The 14,494-nt window shown below is 40.5% G+C and overlaps 1 long non-coding RNA gene and 1 pseudogene across 1 annotated transcript in view; one reads left to right on the forward strand and one right to left on the reverse strand.

Annotated features, from left to right (window-relative positions):
* The first annotated feature begins 9,023 nt into the window (after positions 1-9,023).
* Positions 9,024-14,494, forward strand: part of LOC103226404 (uncharacterized) — a 148,788-nt gene continuing 143,317 nt past the window's right edge. Inside the window, exon 1 of the long non-coding RNA XR_494814.3 lies at positions 9,024-9,189. This is a non-coding gene — a long non-coding RNA (uncharacterized lncRNA). The remainder of the gene's footprint in view (positions 9,190-14,494) is intronic.
* LOC103226406 (ras-related protein Ral-A-like) lies at positions 12,947-14,045 on the reverse strand (annotated as a pseudogene).

Here is a 14,494-nt window from a genome sequence, read left to right on the forward strand (position 1 = left end):
CTTGAAATTATTTTTAAAATATTTTGAGCCATAGAATTGTGATAGTCACCTCACATCTCTAAGCCTTGGTTTGCTCATCAGCAAAATAAGGAAGTTGCCTGTATATCAGTGGGCCCTTACAAATTCTATGATTCTAAAAGGGATTCTATGACGTAAAATTCTAAAATTCAATGTTCCATTGCAGTCTCAGGGGTGCAATGGATCACACACCATGTTAGTCATAAGATCTGGGTCAGAACATATTTTCTACTTGTTTGCCACATCACTTTATGTCCACAGTTCTTAGCTAGAAGTTACTCTGTCCCCCAGCAGAGGATATCTGGAAAAGTCTGGAGACATTTTAGGTTGTTATAATTGGCAGGGGCTGAGGAGAAGGTGCACTAGTGGGTAGAATAAAAAGATGCTGCTAAACATGCCACATTGCACAGGACAGAGCCCACAACAGAGAATTATCCAGCACAATAATGCCGAAGTTAGGAAGCCCTAATTTAGATAAATCAGCTCAATTTGTATGATTCTTGGCTTCTGTATTAAATACTTGTGTTTTTGAGGCTAGTAAATGAGATTGCTATGAAAGCACAAAGTAAGTGATAAAGCATGGTGACATCTGTGGTCATTGATCCGGGGTGTTGCCTCTGCAGGGATAATAGCAGAGAGGGAGGTCTGCTGATGGGGCAGAGCTGGCTGGCACACAGCAGTAAGGGGTAACCACTGACATTTTGCAACTTGGGAGGTGTTACAAAGTGAAATTTATTGCTTCCTTGACACTTTTGTTATCATTGGCTTTTCCTCTTTCTTTTCCTATGGTCTTTTTGATGGAATTTCCTGGAAGGCTTAGGGAACACTGATGTCTGGACAGTGTAGTGGCTGAGATCCCGAGCTTTGAAGTTAGGCAGATGTAAGCATGAATCCTACTTTATCATTTCTGGGCTATGGAATTTAACTTTTCTGGCACCTAGATCTTTCATCATTAAGGTGGTTGCAACATTTCCTACATTATTAGGCTGTCCTGAAGATTCAAAGAGATATTTCATGTTAAACCAAGTATTTGATCACAGAATAAATGGGAGCCTTCATCATCACCACCGTCATCACTATTGTCCACAGTTAGTGCTATATAGTCACTTGAAGCACCTTTGCTCTTTACTTTTCTGTCACCTAACTCTTTCTCCAGTGGAGAAAATTTTCCTTGGTTTACTTGTGAGCGAGTCAGTACCCACTCCTTTTCCCTGGTAAAATTAGCCATCTAAATTTGTATTAGATTGGAATACAAATAATAGTTTCAAATATAAAGTTGCACAAGCAATGCAACAAAAATTCCTCTGTGGAGGCTAAAGTGACTCCATCTTGCTGCTAATCCGCCATGTTGACTTCTGGGAATGCCTAAAGATTTCTATTTTCCTGTACTTACTGTAAATCCTGCTTTTAGGTCAAAACAACCTTGATATTATCTTAAAGACATACTTGCCATAAATTCTGTCCTTAACTAAATTCTTGCCATTCTGATTCTTACCAGTTGAAGAGATTGACTTTGATTGTCATATACATTCCTTTGCTACTCTATATAAGCCCTGGTTCTCAGTGCTAACAGTATGGGTGGGAATCCAGCATCTTGTCTCTCAGCTGCCTGTGACATGGCCTCTGTTCATAAGCCCCCATTAAATGTTTCTTTCTGAGAAACCAGATATGTCAGCCTCTTTCTTTGGCCTCTCAGCTTCTGTGGACTTTGTGGTTAAGTTTGCATAGATGTGCTCACCAAAGAACACCCTTCCTCCCTGCAAAAACAACAGAAAGAGGCGGGAAGGGGGGAAGTTACTGACTATAAGTTACAGAATTTTGTTGCTAAAAAGAATCCTATAGCACAGGGATTCCCTACCTAGTTTTACATCAGAATCTCCTGGGGATCTTTTTTAAAATGCAGAATCTGGAACTCTAACCAAGCCCTGCTGAATCAGAATCTTTGGGATAAGACCAAGAAGTGTGCACTTTCTAAGAGCTTTCTGGGTTTCTGAGTGACTAGGTTTGGAAACCATTGATCAGAACTTAACCAGAGTGCCTCTCAATCCTGGAGCATGTAAACGATATAGACACCAGGGTTCCATATGATACCTATTGGACGGAATCTCTGAAAGTGGTCGTCCTGGACGTAATCATAGGCTTGACTTCACTGCAATCCTGAGACTAGGCTGGAAAGGATTATTATATCTGGTTTTTGGTTGAGTCTGAGGACTAAGAAACCTTAAGCAATCTGCTTATGTTGAATAAATGTGGCATATTTCATTATTTGTCCAAATTATTTGCTGCCCCTCCTTACTATACCCTCTCTGAAGCCCCTTCCATTGCGAGGAGTATACTTACTCTCCGATTGACCTCTGGCTTAGCCTTGTAACTTGCTTTGACTGATGAATGTGACTGGAAGAGGCCTGTGTCTTTTCTAAGCAGAAACTTAAAGAGTCATCTCATCTGTCAATTAGTTGTTTTCCCTCTGTCATCAGAATAGCATGTCCTTATTGGCAGTTGTTTCTTCAGCCTGAATCCCAGAAGGAAGAAGTATTAGAATAGAGATGCAGCCAAACTGCAATGGTCATTAATGTGAGCATGAAACAAATCTGGGTTGTTTTCACCCCTGAGATTTTGGGATGACTAATACTCCTCATGGGCCACCCATGACAAAACCACCCACCAACAATGGAAGAGTGAGAATTAGAGCCAGGTTTTCTGTCCATTTCCCCACCCCCGTGCCGCCCTCCTGTGGTTTCTGTTATAATACTGAGAAGGAGAGGAAGACGGTTGAATTTGTCTTAAGTGGAGAGAGGATTATTTGCTCCCACATCAGAGCTGAAACTGAGAGGTGTGTTTTTTATCTACTCACTTAGAATTTAGAATGGAGATCTCAAATTTCTTCTAGCGCAGAAATTCTATTATTCTGTATTCCCAAAGGAACATCACTCCATTTTTGCTACCTATGCCAGTCCTATTTGTGGAGTTACGTAATGAAGCCTGTCTGTGGCATTAATCTGTGGGATTGGCTGTGAAATAAACCATTGTATATAATAATACTTAATATACGAAAAATGTTTGCTACATTCCAAATAATAAGCAACAAAGTAAACTTTTGAAACAAGATCTTGCTTTCCCTTAGGTTCAGGTAAAGCTTAGAAGACCAAGATGATGTTTTCTAAGGAAACACGTTTTATAGGGGTGATTGTGATTCCCGTGCTGCCCACAGGGGGGCCACAGAAATCAGGACTGCACAATATTTTCTTGCGATCAATTTGTTTACATATTTATTCCTAGGCCTGTTTTCTCCTGCCACAAAGCCAGGTTCCTTGAGTTAAAAGGGTCACTTTTTCAACAGTTATATATAACAATAATTATAGTCTGCTCCAGTTCTTCTACACCCTTCATCATTATTCAGATTTTGAGGTCTATGGCAGATTAGAATTCCTACGTAATTTTCAGAGATTTGAGATATTTTCCTCAGCCTCATTATTTTGCAGCATAAACATCGGAAATCAGAAGCAACGAGGTAATTTAAATGAAGATCAGAATGAGTTACTGACAATTTCAGATAAAAAACCAGATTTTTGGTTTTAACAAATATCACATTGGAAAGAGGAGGACAATTATTTCCAGTAAAATGTAAAGCCATAGGAATAGCTATTATTTATGGGCTACCTACTCCAGGCCGAAACCTTACTATATAGGATTGCATCGAATCCTCCCCCAAGCCGCCCGGTAGGCTGTATAGACGTCGCCTTCATGTTTGGGATGTGAAGATGGCGTCCCAGAGACCTCAGTCTGTGATAACGATCACGTGACTTTATGGGAAGACCTGGCATCCGATCCCAAGTCCGTCAGAAGCCAAAGCCCGCAAACTTCCTCTACGCCACACTGACTTTCTCTCATTTGGCTTTCAAGTGCGTTTCTACTCTGGCTATCATATTTATCATCTCAAGTTTCCTACTCAATTACATACTTTATTTCCAAAATAAATATTTATCCACATAAACCTCTATCTTCACAGGAAGCAGAAAGTTGAAAATCGCATAATCTCCATGAAAATTTCTGGTGATCTTCCTATGGGAAAGGGAAGTTGTGGTTTGCAAGGAGCTCACGCAGGGACCTCTTACCAGCAGTTTGTGGGTCGTTGGACCGCAGGAGGATGCGGGAAGCCTTTGGGCAGGCAGAACACATAAATCCATATTTTAAATACCTTCATAAGCAGTGTACTTGGTGGGAATAACTTGGGTTCATTAAATATTCTGTAATATTCTCTTTCTAAATGCCTTGTCTATTAAGGTAGGAAGAAGCCATGGAACCTGTCAACCACTAGATGTCACTGTTGCTCATGAAATAGAATGACTCATTCTGCAGTGTGTGTGTGTAGATCCTTGAATGACTCCTGTCCTCTTCCCTCAAGTTTACCCTTCAACTAAGAGCTATGAGTAATATAGAAATTGTGGCTTCTGATGACAAAAACTTGTGTCCTTGATGGAAGCACGATAAACCTATCTGAACAGTTACAGAATGCAAATGTGCATTCATTTATGACTAGTTACACATATGAAGAATAGAGGTAACAAGAGCTCTCAGATCCCAGAGAGAGAAATAAATGTAAACTGCACTGGCTGTGGAAACTTCCAGAGTTGTGGGATCTGGGTACTGTTCTAATGGATGAGTAAGAGTAGGGCAGGAAGAAAGCAAGATCATTTCAAGAAGGAGGCATGCCATGAGCATTTGTGTGATGGTGGGAAAAAAAAATACTGACTTTGGGTGAAGTAGAAGATTCATTCTGGGAAGAGTAGAGCTGGTGGTGAGGGTGACAGATCATATAGGAACAGAAAAAACAGAGGAAGTGCTTGAATTTACCTTCCATCCTGAATTTGCCTCTAGAAGTTTCTGAGGAGAGTGATGTGATGAAAATTGCACTTTAGGAAGATGAAGTGTCAGCGGTGTATAGATCCCTGAGAAAGGAAGAGTCATGTTAGGGAGATCACATACACTGCAGAAAGTGGACAACGGCTGTAGTGTCCAGGTAACAAACTATAGCAGAAGACCAGTAAGGGGAACACAAAAAAACGACTGGGCTACCCTGAAGTGGCTTTCTGTAGTTAAGGAAGACCTGCTCCTGAATGGAACAAATTAAAATATCTGGAGCCTTAAACCTTGTGAATGGCCCTTCGTTGTTCTCAGGACAAGGCCCCCCCCCACCCCGGTCATCTAGGGCCACAGGTCCAAGCATCCTGGTGCTATGCCGTTTTCTTCTTTCAGTTCCTTGAGCTCATCACATGCCTCCTGCTTCAGGCTCTTGCTTGAGTTATTCTCTGTCTCTATCTCCTCTTCCTCCACCCTTCCTCCCCTTACTTGAAGACTTCTCTACACATACATCAGTTTCTTTACAATACACTCTCACAGAACCAGGAGCTTTTGCATCACAACATTTATCCCTTTTCATTTATATTTCATACTTATGTAATTGTGTGATTAACATCTGTCACTCCTTCTAAAATGTAAATTCTGTGGTAAAAGGGCTTATGTCCGCATTTGCTCTCCATCATGTCTATTCTCATCACTGTGGGAGAAAGAGAAGAATCATTGCTTCTCTACCGGGTCTCTGATGAGCCCATAGAGGGGAGGGGCGGTGACTAAGAAGCTGAGGATTTAAAGTTAAACGACTCTAGAAGAGATGCTTCTAATCATTTTAGTGTCACTCCAGGTTGCCCGAGCGTAGCAACTTTAGAGTTCATTGACATGGCCTGCAGTATGGAGACATTTGCACCCTGGGCCTTGTAGGATGTAGCATTTTACAACCCATTACAATTAAATAGCATGGAGCTATGATTGTTGGACCTGGTAACTGAGATGAAGTAAAAGATTCAAGTCGTTTTGAAGATATTTCCACAGATAATAAGGACCTTTACTGAATGGCTCTGCAAAATCATTAGAGATTTTTGGTCAAGATTTATTAACACTGCCTTTAGTAAAAGAGGTCCCTGTGGTGGCTAGGACAAATAGCTTAAAATGGTCTTTCAATTGCAAGAATACATTCATGGCCTTCTGACAATTTCTAGATCAGTCTTTGTTACAGAAAGTTTATGAATGGTTGTTTGCCATGTGGCCAAGAAAACACAACAAGCATTTTGTGCAGTGATGACAGGATTTCCTGTGTTTAGCCTACTGTGTGGATAATTCATGCTGATGCCTGGCAAATGACTTAAATTCTTTTCTTGGCTTTTTGCTAGTAACCCCCTCTTAGTAAGCAATGAGTCAATCAATGATCTCATGCAGCTAATAGAATGATTAGATCAAGAAAGACACAGTATAGCTATGGAAAGTGACTGTATTTGCATTTTGTATTGTTCTTTTATGTTTAGAGTTATACTATATTGTGTATTTGAAAAATGACCACAGTCGTATTTCCACGTCTACGTGCTTTTCTAAAACACTGCTCTGCCCTCTCAGGGTTGAAGCCTTTTCTCTTATCCTGGAAATTGGGTGCATTTTGTGACTGTTTCAACAAGTTGAATATGGTGGAAGTGACACTGCATAACTTACAAGACTAAGTCAAAAATGTGTTACGAATGTATTGTACATTTCAAAACAGTTAGAAGTGAGGACCTCAAATGTTCTCAGTGCGTAGAAATGATAAATGCTCATGGGATGGATATCCTAAATACTCTGTCTTAATCATTACACATTTTATTTGTGTAATATTGCATGCACCCCATAAATATGTACAAATATTATGTATTAATAAAAATGAAATAAATTTTAAAATGTGTTACGGCTTCCACATGGTTTATTATCTCTTGGGATGCTCACTTTTGCAACCCGGCCAACATGCTGTGAGGAAGCCCAGCCACGTGAGCCATCCAGGACTACCTAGGATTCTTAGCCCACAGACTCAGCTAGGGTCTGTCTACTGCCAATGTCAACTCACATGTAAAAATGAGCCTTCAGTTGATTCAGTCCCAGCCTTTGAGCTATCGATGATGCCAGACAGGGCATACATGAATTATTCCCACCAGGTCCTGTCTAAATTGCAGGTTTATGAGCACGATGACTATTGTTATAAGGTATGAAATTTTGGGTCACTTGTAGGTAACTGGAGAAATAGCCTAAAGCAGAGAGTAAAACATTCTATTTCAGCTTGCCCTTGTGCTTTTGTTCATGCTATTCCTAGTCCCTGAAATACCCTTTCTTTCCCTTCCTCTTTTTTTTTTTTTTTTTTTCACTTGTCTAACTTTTCTGCTTATCCTTCGTGAATCAACTCAGGTGTGAATCTCTATAGGAAGTCTTCCATAACCCTTAGTTAAATGGCCATCCTATGTGTGTAAACCTCAATAATAGACCCAGCCAAATGGGCCACCAAGATTCATTTACATGTTTGATGCTTACACCAGTCGATGCAGTCATCTTTGTATCATTAATCTACATACATTCACAGACTAACACAGTGCCTGGTTCCACTACCTACTACCTTCGTGAACTTCATCAAGTTAATCAATGTCTCTAAGACTCCCTTTTCTTATCAGTGAAAAAAGATAAAAGCTTCAACTCATGGTGTTTCTGTGAGGACTGAAGGTTAAAGTCATGGAAGTTGCTGGCATATACTAAATGCAACATAAATTAGCATAATTTCCAAATAGGAGGAAACACTCAGCATTCCAGAAAGCAGATGTAACAAAAAGTATGTTGAGATCCATTATTCAGAGTTCTCGACACCTCCTTCCTGCTCCTCCACTGGGTAGCACGTGGCTCTCGGGGGAGAGCAGGTACTGCTTAGAAAGGCGACGTTAGTCGGATTGATGGATGGGTTTTAAAAGTCATAGCAAAGACAAAAGTCTTAAAAGCCAAGTACTTAAGACAGATAACGTCTTTCAAAGTTCAAATGCTTGGCTTTGAATATCCGAATAAAAAATCTTGAAGGTAAAAAGGCATGCAGATTATGCCCAAATCAGCACAACATATGGTGATGTAAGATTTAGTGGGAGAAACCCAAATCCTGCCCAGCCCTCCCTGTCCTCCCCACCTCCCAAACAGAAAGGAATGGATGTGTTGTATCCTAGAGTAGCCTACCTGTTGCATAGCCAGGGGAGACTAGAAGCCTGTTAGAATCCCTCGGTGATCATGGCGTTTGAATAGCAGATCAGTCACGGAATGATGAAGAGCCTGGACTGAAAGCCCTGAGGGCCTCCTCACAGAGCCCTTGTGTACCCCAAGGATGAAAGAAAGCATCCAAGGGGGCTGTAGAGTATTGAAAGAGATCCAATTGATTTGAAAAAAACCTAGGGCAAGATAAGGAAGACATGGGTGGGTGTGTGTGTGTGTGTGTGTGTGTGTGTGTGTGTGTGTGTGTGTTGGAGGGGGTTAATGCCTCAAGGGCATTATCATCAGTGTCTCTCAGCCCATAACAACAAGCACCTGTTGAAGAGATTTACAGCTCAGCAGACACCAGATGCTGCACTAGCTACATTTTATTTTGGTATGATTAGCGTAAATTCTGAGGTGTAGGTGAATAATTTGAATACAACTTATTTAGGTAGAGATTCCCTTTTTCTTCAATTACTCCTGCCTTAGAAGGGAAGGGGTCTGATAGTCTTCAAGTGAGTAGACAGCATGGTTATGCCCAGACAGAATGGCAGCAGTGCCCCTCTGCAAGTTCCGTGGGTTTAGGGCAATTTATTGACCATTTCCTGTTGACGGCCTTTCCAACAGCATGAATCCCATGGATGTGGTTTTCCAGCAGTTTCAGCCAGTTCCTCCCTAAAAAGCCAATGCACAGTACTCAGCGGAGGCCAGCGGAAATGTCCCTCTCCCAGAGAAGGGCTGCTTCATCAGGACTTGCGGCTCTCAGGAACATTAACCTTCTTATCACTGTAATCTGGAGGAGCACATGCTGTTCTCGATGATCTTGGCAACAGGCTTTCTGAGAAAATGTTGTGGAAGTTGTCCTTTCCAGTTATAGCTAAACCACCAGGGTCAAATTTTATTTTGCACTCAAGATCCAGAGATGAATACTATTGCAAAGCCAGGAATATCCAGAGAGAAAGTGCTCCACCCTCTGAATCATGTGCAATTCAGAAGGGAAGCACAATGAGGGAGTAGTTCTAAGAGGGAGTATTGATCGGACTGCTTAGGTTCTCATCCCAGCTTCAACATTTACCAGCTCTAAGATCTGCAAAGGTATTTTAATCTTCGTTCTTCAGTTTTCCTTTCTGTGACATAGGCAATCCTGTGCTTACCTTGTAGGACTTGGGAATTAAATAAGAAAACACATAAGAAGCACAGTGCCTGGCATTTTCTGAGCTCTTAATGAATGCTGGCTTTGTCATGACGTTTATTACTGCCAGCATTTATGGTGGCAGAAAACGTTGGTTGGCTGCCCTACAGGCATTTCCTGCTGCTCTGTCTTCCTTCTAATCAGTGTGCTAATTTTGTATATTTATCTGGGAACCACATGCTGATTACTTTTGATTGAACTAACTGCTTGTTAATAAGTGGCTCTCCTATTTCTGAGTATTCAGGGCATGGCACAACTTGCCTAAAGGGAGACCTGGGTGTGTGACTTGCTGTGGCCAGTGAAATATGAGATGCTTGACACCACAAACAATGACATTCATACTACATGTCTGTCACGTTACCTTCTCTTGAGACTTTCAGTAAAAATCAGTGAGCTTTTCACTTCAAATCACAGAAAGACTAAAGTGTGATTGCTGTCTGTTACCATACCATTACTGAGTCCATCTTGGCTGGTATTAAAAGCAAACTGCATGAAACCTGTTTCACTGTTTGATAACTATTTTGCATGGCATGTTTTTGTCTCTTAATTTTAAAAAATTTTTAATTTTAGTTTTCAGAAGTTGCTTTTGCTGCCCTCAACTTTTTTGGTGGAAATTACTGAAAATTCTGGAAATTATTAAATCATAGTTCATATCAAACTGTGTTGATTGAGCTTTTGCCATTGTGAGTTTTCTTTTGTGGTTATTATTTCTCTTTTTTAAACTTTTGAGTTCAGGGGAAAGTGTGCAGGTTGTTACATAGGTAAACTTGTGTCATGGGAGTTTGTTGTGTGGATCATTTCATCACCCAGGCACTTAGCCTAGTATCCAACAGTTACTTTTCCTGATTCTCTCTCTTCTTCCACCCTCTATCCTCCCATAGGCCCCAGTGTGTATTGTTCCCTTCCATGTGTCCATGTGTTCGCATTATTCAGCTCTGACCTAAAAGTGAGAACCTGTGGGGTTTGGTTTTCTGTTCCTATGTTCGTTTGCTAAGGGTAATGGCCTCTAGCTCCACCCATATCCCTGCAAAAGCCACGATCTTATTCTAACAAGTTTAACTTGATTGTGCTAAATTCTGCAGATCTAAATTCTGATAAGATGATGTAAATTTGTAATTTTCTAATCAATAATAAAGAATTATTAGAAAGAAGGCAGAGCATCGAACAGACTCTAGAATGAGACTGATGAGTTCCAGCTCTGGCTCTGTCACTGCTTACTGTGCCACTTGGGGCAAGTTACTTCTCTGTTTCCTTTTCATCTGTGAAAAACGATCATATTAGTATTAGCATCTAACTCACAAAATATTTTATGAGAGTAAATCAGTTACTTTTTTAAAAAAGCTCTTAAAACAGTGCCTGCAACAATAAAAGCTATGTATGTATATATGGATATATAGATAGATACATACACAAACACACACATATATATATACGTGCACACACACACACACATATATATATATATAATTTTTTTTTGAGATAGAGTTTCACTCTTTGTTGCCCACTGGAGTGCAATGTTGCAATCTCTGCTCACTGCAGCCTCTGCCTCTTGGGTTCAAGCAATTCTCCTGCCTCAGCCTCCTGAGTAGCTGGGATTACAGGCATGCACCACCACAGCTGGCTAATTTTGTATTTTTAGTAGAGATGGGGTTTCGCCATCTTGGTCAGGCTGGTCTTGAACTCCCCACCTCAGGTGATCCACCCGCCTTGGCCTCCCAAAGTTCCGGGATTACAGGTGTGAGCCACTGTGCCTGGCCCGTAAATATTTTTAAGTGACTAAAATGTACAGGTTTAACTATTAACTTTATTTTTATTGACTATTTGTATAAAGTATACTTATTACTTGCTCTATTCTTGTGGGTGTAAATTATATGTGTATTATTTAATTTAAATATATGTATTTTAAAGAGAAGTTTATTGGTCTTTAAATGGCTCAAATTGCAACTAAACACATCGGGTAGTGGCATCAGCCTAAGACACATGATGCATCTTTGTCAGTTGGCCTCACAGCACCTCAGTACCCAGGAAAGGAAAGGTCTCAAAGCAAAGTCACAATGTTAGTGGTTAGGACCTCTGGTTAAATAAGACTGTAATGAGTACACATGGAGATTTCTGGGCCTGCTGGCCAGTGTTACACTGGTAACTTGAATTCTGCACACGGCATAGCCTATGAGAAATACAAAATGAAAGATGTGTGTCTCAAACCCTTTAAGGACAAATACTTAACATGAGAAATTGGATGTAATATCTAAGGAATGAGTTCCTAGAAAGCCTGTTTTTAACTTTACATACACGCCTGTTACCTGGAATGCCTGAACACATCTTTCACCTGTTTAAGTCAGGACTGAGCAAAAGGAAAAAAATACTCTGTTGAATCAACTGTCATAGTTCCACTGCCAAAAGGAAAAAAATATCGGACAGTGGCATATTTTCCATTGAAATTATGTCCCCAAATAGCATGCTAGAATTCTTCCTGCAGGAACACCACACAATGGTGACATAGCCTGATGTTTGGTCAGTGTATGACAAACATGTTTTCTGCACTGTACGCAGGTTTGACTGCTTGATGTTAACTTCTGAAAATGTAGCTACAGTGTTCTTCATTCAACAGCGCAAAATGCATTAGCACTATTGACATTTTCTTCCTGTGCCCTGCTCTCAGGAGATCAAAAACTTAACACTTACATGCTCACCACTGGCAGAAAGTGATTTCCAGGGACCAGCATCTTAGAGAAAAACAGGGTTCATTCAAATATAACTGGTGCTGAATAATTGCAGTTGAAATTATCTTACAAGTATATGCTGGCCCTTCATTTTAAATGAACTTGAAGTTTATTAAAAACTATCAAAGAGCTCTGGAATCTTATTTTCAAGAACCAGAGTATGGCACACATTTTAAATTTGGACAGGCTCCTGGCAGGCAGTTACTTCTCAAGAATCTTCTACACAAAAACTGTCCTCCATGCTGGGCATATATTTTCTCACCAGGACACATGGGGCAGTGGACCCCTGGTGTCAGTAAGAACACACCCAGAATGATATAACCAGGTATTTTTCTGTTTCTAAATTAAAGCATATTCAAAAATTTCCATGTACAAGTTTACACCACTTCACTCAGTGAATCACCAGGTAAATTAAATCAGATTCACAGATGAATTACTCTCAGTTTAACTATATGCAACAACCATTCCAATAACTTTTTCTTCTAAATTTTGCATAACAATGGTTTTAAAAAGTGGAACAGTTTATCATGTTCACAATTGTCATTTTTCAAGGCAGTAGAAAACCAAGATATTTTAATGTGATATTAAATGTAAGCTTTATAACAAAATACCAGAGGAAGTCCTCTTTCCTCCTTCTCCTCACCCCCATCTCACCTCTTTAATATTTCAGGAAAGACTGCCAGAGAAACAAGCTCACACACTACATTCAGGACCATGATAATTGTTGGCAATTGCTAAATAAGTTGAACTTTGCTTCTTGGTGAAGCCACATTAATTTCTTTTTTAAGTAAATTTGAATTTCACTGCAGTTCCAATTCATGCTTTCAGTGATATACAACAGTTACCAAAATGTTAAAGTAATTTCAATCAATTGAGCCTTCAGTGGCAATAGTTACAAATTATATTTATTAGTATAGTCAATATAAGAGAGATTTGATTATAAAATGCAGCATCTTTCTTTGATTGTCTTGGCTAAACTTTTCCTCTTCTTTTTCCACTCTTTTCTTTGCTGTCTTCCATCTTTCTCACTTGAATTTCTCTCATTAAGTCAAAAAATATCTTGTCAACATTAGCTCGTGTTTCAGCAGATGTTTCCACATAGTTAACACTCCACTAGTCAGCTCTGTTTTTTGCCTCTTCTACGGAAACCCACCTTTTATCTTCTAAATCTGATTTGTTAGCAACCAGTAGAAATGGAATAATCACATCTTCTTTTACTCTTAAATCTGTTCCCGAAGCCAACTGTAGCTGCAAAGGATTCCATTTCTGTAATAGAAAAGACACAGAGGAAGTAGCTGTCTTTAATTGCAGCCTAGTCCTCCTGCCCAGCTGTATCTACAATATAGATCCGTACTTCTTCCCCATCCCGAGCTCCCTTCTGATAGCTGTCTGCTTCGGTAGGCTCATATTCCTCCACAAACTCATTGTACATGAACTGTAGATGAGTGGTGAAGCCAGCTGGACTTCCTGGGTCGAGTGGGTACTTGGAGAACTGTTCTGTCTTACAAGACGTTTGTAAAATGCACCAATCAGTGCTCTGTAAAAACCCACCAATCAGCACTCTGTAGCTAGCTAGAGGTTTGTAAACTGCACCAATCAGCACTCTGTAGCTAGATAGAGGTTTGTAAAATGGACCAGTCAGCACTCTGTAAAATGGACCAATCAGCATTCTGTAAAATGGACCAATCAGGAGGACATGGGAGGGGACAAATAAGGGAATAAAAGCTGGCCATCCCTTCTAGCAGCAGGCAACCTGCTTGGGTTGTCTTCTGCGCTATGGAAGTTTTGTTCTTTTGCTCTTCACAATAAATCTTGCTGCAGCTCATTATTCAGGTCTGTGCCACCTTTAAGAACTGTAACACTCACCGCAAAGGTTGGCAGCTTCATTCTTGAAGTCAGAGATACCAGGAACCTACAGGAAGGAGCCAACTCTGGACACATAGAGTCAGAGCTGACTTGCCCACACTGCCGCTGTCCACCATGATGACCTTGTGTAAGATGAAAGAGTTCTGACCCTTGGGCTTATTTGTGGCCATCTTGTGTCACAGTTTTCGTCAAAGGATTAGGACGAATCAGCCAGTCTGCTGCCCCAAGGGCTCTGGAAGTCACGGCTGCATGGCTCCCTCCAGAGGGTACTCGGCCCTCATCACCTGGGAGGCCCTGGGCCGGTAACGGCCGAAGGAGGACTCTGATGGGTGGTGGAGGAACCTGGGAGTCTGGAGGAGGATGACGATTCCGGTGTTCCACCCTGGGGAGATCCACCGTCCTCCGTGGTATTAATTATACTGATGAAATATAGGTTTTGTCAGTTTTAAACTATAAAAAATTTTCCCATGAGTAGAATATTTGTGATTATTTTTACTAACAATATTAATTATATGTGATTTGTTTATTTAAATATATTTTAGGGGATAAAAGTGCAGTTTGGTTACATGAACATATTGCGTAGTGGTTAAGTCTAAGCTTTCACTGTGACCATCACCCA

This window comes from Chlorocebus sabaeus, chromosome 21, assembly GCF_047675955.1.
Source record: "Chlorocebus sabaeus isolate Y175 chromosome 21, mChlSab1.0.hap1, whole genome shotgun sequence".
Classification (NCBI taxonomy): Eukaryota; Metazoa; Chordata; class Mammalia; order Primates; family Cercopithecidae; genus Chlorocebus; species Chlorocebus sabaeus.